We start from the raw sequence: 6,340 nt of genomic DNA on the forward strand, positions 1-6,340 counted from the left end.
TGATGATGACGACCATGATGGTGAGGAGGAGAAGGGGAAGAGGATGATGATTATGAGGATGATGAGGGAGATCATGATATGGCTAATAAGAGGCAAGGAAGAGGATGACAAGGAGGAGAAGGATGATGAAGATGAGGAGGAGGAAGAGGATGATGAGGATTATGATGATGAGGAGGAGGGTGAAGAGGATAAGGATGATAATAATGAAGACGACGAGGAGGAGGAGGAGGAGGAGGACGACGACGACGACGACGATTTTCTTTTTACTAATGTTCACCCCAAAGAAAACAAATATTGCCACTTGCACGTAAGGGGCTACTAATTGGGACTATGCCTAAGAAAGATTAAGATGTTGGTTTATGTTGCATTTGAACTTCTGCATATCAGTACAGTTTGGGAAGCAGGTAGCAGGAAGGGAATTCCAAAGTCTAGCCGTTCTAGGGAAGAAGTTATTAGAGTAGAAAACTTTCTAACATTTAGGGACCGCAACAGTGAAGAGGCGATGGATGGATGGATGGATGGATGGATGAGGATGATGATGATGATGATGATGATGATGATGATGATGATAAGGAAGGGGGGAGGCGGAGGATATAAAAGTTGACAAGAGAAATGATAAGAAGAATGGATAAGGAGGATCGAGGTGTGGTGAGGGGGGGGGAGATAAAAAGAAGAATCGAGAATCCATGAGAAAAAGAAGAAGCAAGGAGAAGAGGGATGAGATGGAGAAAAAGAAGTGAGGAGGAGGAAGACGATGAGGAGAAAGGGTAGAAGGAAAAAGTAAAATCAAGACGGAGAAGGTAGGGAAAAGAGAAAAAATAGGGTCGGAAGAAAAAGAAAGAAAAGAGGAGAAAAAGAAGAATAGAAAAAGGGGGACAGAGAAGAAAAGGAAGGAGAAGAAAAAGAAAGAAAGAATGAGAGGTAAAGAGGAGAAAAAAGAAGGTGGAGAAAAAAAGAAAGAAGGAATGAGGAGTAAAGGAAGAGAAAAAGAAAAAGGGAGGGGGAAGGAAAGAAAAGAAAATTAAGGAGGGGGAGGAGGAGGGAAAGAGGAGGATGGGTAAAAGAAAGGAGGAAAGGAGGAGAGAAAAAAGAGGAGAGAAATAAGCGATGAAGGAGGAGGAAAGAAGGCAGGGGGTAGGGAAATAGGAGAAAAAGAAAATAGAAGGAGGAAGCAGGAAAGATAAAAAGAAGCAAGGAGGAGCAGTGTTAGGAGACAAAGAGAACGAGGGAAGAGGAGAAATATGAGGGAAAGAAAGGGATGAGACAGTTATGGCCTTCTACGGAACCAGATAAAATATATTTTCGCTTTGGGGACATTTAGAGGCAAAATTGAACTTACATAAGGTTATCGATTAAAAAAACTTACAAATCCTTTATTGCTGAAATTTCAAACCATAAGTATATATTTATTGCAATGCTGACTTGCCATTAAAATAATTGAATCAAAAAAAAAAAAAAAAAAATTTAGGGCTTTTTGCAGCTAATGAGAATTTTAACCCACAAATCATTATCCCAAATCAAAAAATGCTAAATTGTGTTCAATCAGTTTAGGGCACAGTTTCGATCTTCTGCATTCCATCGTCAGTTACGTTTCCGCGTTGCGCATGGAATATTGCAGTAGATGCTGTTCAGGGAGGGCGTGGTTAGCCCAGCCAAGCCCCTCTCCCTGTTTTTGCAACAGTAAAATTGTGAAAGTCTGAATGCTGGAGTGACTGGAGGGAGCAGTGCGGAATACAGTGCGGAATAACCATAGAACATGGTTTAGAGGAGGGCATCCTATAGAGTTTTGACATCCTCACCTCCACCCTGACGTTGTTTTCATTCTGAAGGGTGGGGTGGGGGAGCAGGTAGTCAGGGAGGGGGGATTCTTGCTTCAAATTGTCCCACACACGGAAATTGCTATTTTGATGCGTCATTATTTCTCCTCATACACTTTTTTCTATCTTCTTTATTTTATTTTTTTGTTTTACTTCAGTCGAAATTCTCAGGAATAAAGGGGGATAACTCTTGATCTCTATATGAAATGCATAGATATTCGAGTATCCCATTAAAATTCTCCTTTACCTCACAAACACTTGACCAATTGAATATTTTATAGTATATCTTTGCGGGGTTTTTTTTTATTTGTTTTTTGTTTTTTTTTGGCCTCTTGGTCTTACTGGATTCTAGAACAAGAATTCTTCTAGTCTGGTGGAGTATCCAGCTTCATGTTGCTACTTAAGGTAGCATAACTTGGACGATGAACCATTTCTCGTAAAAGCCAGTGTGAGTTAGCCATACCGATGAGATCTTATTTAGGCTTCGAATACTGTATTATTATGGATTCCAGAACGAGATTTCTTCTTGTCTGGTGGATTATCGAGCTTGAGATAACATCACCTAAAGAAGGTGCACCATAGCTTGTAAAAGCCAGTGTTGGCTAGCCATACCGAGGAGATCTTATTTGGGCCATGATGATTTTGAACATATAGTCAGGGTTTATTTGTAGCAAAAAGCATCCTCATGCCAGGTTTTCTTGTCAAATCCATACACATGTACAGAGAAACATTAGACATTCAAGGACAGTGACTAGTAGGCATTTAAGTATTCTCCTATTACTCTCTCTCTCTCTCTCTCTCTCTCTCTCTCTCTCTCTCTCTCATATATATATATATATATATATATATATATATATATATATATATATATATATATCTACTTCATATACTAACATAAAATTAATATACGAAAGTATAAATTTATGCGTAAATTTAAGTATTTACTTCAACAGTGCTCAATACGTAGGTAGAGCTAGTTAGTAAGTTATAAAATACTATACTTACTATATATATATATATATATATATATATATATATATATATATATATATATATAATTATTTTCTACTATAATAATTAATAATTAAATACCTACAGACACTAGTGTTTCATCCTTTCGGGAATCTTCAGTGCAGGGTGTCACGATTACTACCAGTCGAACGATTCGAACCCCGCATCACGAGACATCTCTGGCTCGATTAGCGAAGACCGTATCCATTCGGCTACCATTAACCGCTTGAAATAACGTTGAATTTTTTTAAACATCTTAATTTTAAGTGTTCATTTACGTCAGGCAGACAGTGATCTAATCGTTATACGATGATCTAAGCATAAGAGCTAAATTGACCGACTTTTAATTCAACTGAAAGTGCTCAACGATAAGAAACGAATTTCTTAAAGGGGCTGTCATAATTATTTTCTACTATAATAATTAAATACCTACAGACACTAGTGTTTCATCCTTTCGGGAATCTTCAGTGCAGGGTGTCACGATTACTACCAGTCGAACGATTCGAACCCCGCATCACGAGAAATCTCTGGCTCGATTAGCAGAGACCGTATCCATTCGGCTTCCATGTGATGGGACGATTCCAATATTTTTCCCGCTTCTGATACAATTACCGATTTCAATTCCAATTCTTTATAAATCTCTAATTATTTAACTATAAGATTGTTATTTCCCCCGCTTTTCATAAAAACACACGTTAAATATGCAGATATTTTCCTAAACGTCAAAATACACTTGTGGAGGATGATCTATCGATTTTAGCTTCACCAGTAATTTAAAATCAATAAATATTTATTATTTTATCCTTATTACCAGCAGTGGGAGATTTTGGTTTAAACAAAATCAAATACAAAAAAAAAAAAAAGAAAAGACAATTGAAAGAATCGTTTTGCCATCGGAAAATAGGCATTAATTTTTCCAATTCTAATACCGATACCCCCAAATCTTCCGATTTTTCCGATTCCTGGTTCCGATTCTGATTCCGATTAATCATCCCAACACTGATATATATATATATATATATATATATATATATAGATATATATATATATATATATATATATATATATATATATATATATATATATATACTAGCAAAAGTACCCGTCATAGACTGGGTTCAAAAACAGCCTACAGAAAATGGACTCTGATTTATGAAAGTATGATAAAACAGGCAGTTTTTGTCTATTAATTCTTTTTTCGGTCCTTTCCAACTTCTGAATAACAGTCTTCACTTCTGGCGGGAAGTGGCTGATGTAATCACCATATTTATTATAAGTCCGAGTACTTTTCAATCCTTCAGGATTCATCATCAGGGATAAATTAATCTAACTGGTTTTGAACAATTTATAAAGTTTTTGGGGTTTTTTTTCCTCTTCATTTGTTAATTATTTTATTCATCTTTTTTTCCATTGGTTAAAATTAATAGCATCCTGAAATATTTGCAAAACTATTAAAATCAATAACTCTACAAACACTTCAGGATGTTATTACTATTTCTAAAGTTTATTTTATTAATAGTTGGCTTTTTTTTTTAGATTTTATTAGTAATGCTTCTAGTATTTCAAGTTTCCGTTTATTATTGAATATGTATATATCTATCTATCTATCTTCTATACTCCTATAAATTCGTGTTTTTTTTTTTTTTTGTGTGTATTGATATTCCTATTAAAACCCCTCTTTTCTATTTATTTAAAAAGAAAATACAATTTTCTTATATATGGATCATGGAATTGAATTCATCTGCAAAAGATCTAGCTAATTTGCATATTCTTTTAAACATTCATTTTAATTAATTCCCCATTAGTTTTTTCGGTTTTCATATGGGATGATCATTTTTAGTTAACTACTAGCATGGGTGCCCGGTGTTGCCCGGGTATTTGGAGATGTATGTTGAGCAAAAAAAAAAAAGAAAAGTGGTCAATTTTTTAACTTTGACCCCTATTATGACCCTTTAAATTTAATTGTTCTGGGCTCCAATTAAGTTATTAAGTTAGATCCATGTCCAAGGAACCTATATCTAAAATCTCAAGAGTTTAGGCCCAAAATTGTCGGAGGAGTTTGGTAGAGTTCTCAAAGGTCAAATCGTTGAACTTTGACCCCTTAATCGCCAAATTTCTGGCCGAAAACCGATCATATTGGTTTTCCCAAATCTCAGTACCCAAATTTCGAGTCTGTAAACTGAAAATTGACAGAGTTATTGCGTAGGGAAATGTACACACACATCGGAATCAGAACCGAGAATCGGAAAAATCGGAGCTTTTTGAGGTATCAGAATCGGTATCAGAATCGGAAAAAATTGAGCCTATTTTCCGATTTAGGCACAGATAAAGAGTGGGGAAAATTACTGACAGTGGTTTCAGCTAGACAGGCGTTTTTCATGAAAGATTGGCAAGGGGGAGGGGACCAGAGATTGGAGCTCGGACGAGCACTTGCCATGGAAATAACAATAAAACAAAGACAGGCTCGCAACGTCTCTTCTGTGGAAGAGCGGTTGCAGAGAATAGAAAAGGGCATCCCCTACTAAGCCGTGAAGCCTATTTTGTACTCTGTCAAGGCAGGATAGGCTGTTTTTAGCAGCTCCAGTCCAGATGTGGCAGCAGTCCTCCATCCTTGAACGTACTTGGCTTTTATATAGATAGAGAATTGCATCAGTATTGAGATATCTTCTGGAGCGGTAAAAGGATCCCACCATTTTCCCAGCGACCTGGGCAATAGACGATGTACGACGTGTTCCATTTCAGATCAGAAGTAAAGGTCAAACCCAGAAGCTTGTCAAAACATGGAACCTCTCCAAGACGAGAACCATCCATTTCAATTGATGCCAGGTGGGGATCAGAGTGTTGATGATGCTGCAAATGTGTCAGTTCCTCAACGTACTCAACAGTTAAACTTGTGCCATTCAACTTTATGGAAAATTTTGTGTAAAGGTCTTGGTTCGTGCACTTACAAGATTCAACTTGTGCAAAAGTTGAAGTCAAACGATCGTCATTCACGATGTATATTTAGTGAATGAACCGAATATGAAAACATTGTCGTTGATTCACAATTTACTTTCAAAATTATGTTCAGTGATGAAGCATATTTTTTGTTAAATGATTATGTCCATAAACAGAATTGCCGAATTTGGAAGCGATGATAATCCACAAGCTATGATCGAAGCATCATTAAACCTAGAACTGTCAATATTTGAGGCTGGGGAAATCAAAATTATGATGGTCAGAACGTGTATGTATATATATATGAAATGTATTTATACAAACATTGATGGCTACATATGTGCATACATGTTTCTATAATCACCCGCGTTGGGGGATTACGTCTTCAGGCCAAGAATTATCGTCAAGAATTCTTGGCCTGAAGACGTAATCCCCTAATGCGGGTGTTACAGAAACATGTATGCACATATGTAGCCATCAATGTTTGTATAAATAAATTTCATATACCTGCTCTGTTTACTCATTGAGCACTCTTTGGTAGACACATGTTGTTTCATTGGATGTACTTCTAGGAA

Source organism: Euprymna scolopes, chromosome 31 (genome assembly GCF_053919585.1).
Source record: "Euprymna scolopes isolate OS-2025 chromosome 31, ASM5391958v1, whole genome shotgun sequence".
Classification (NCBI taxonomy): Eukaryota; Metazoa; Mollusca; class Cephalopoda; order Sepiida; family Sepiolidae; genus Euprymna; species Euprymna scolopes.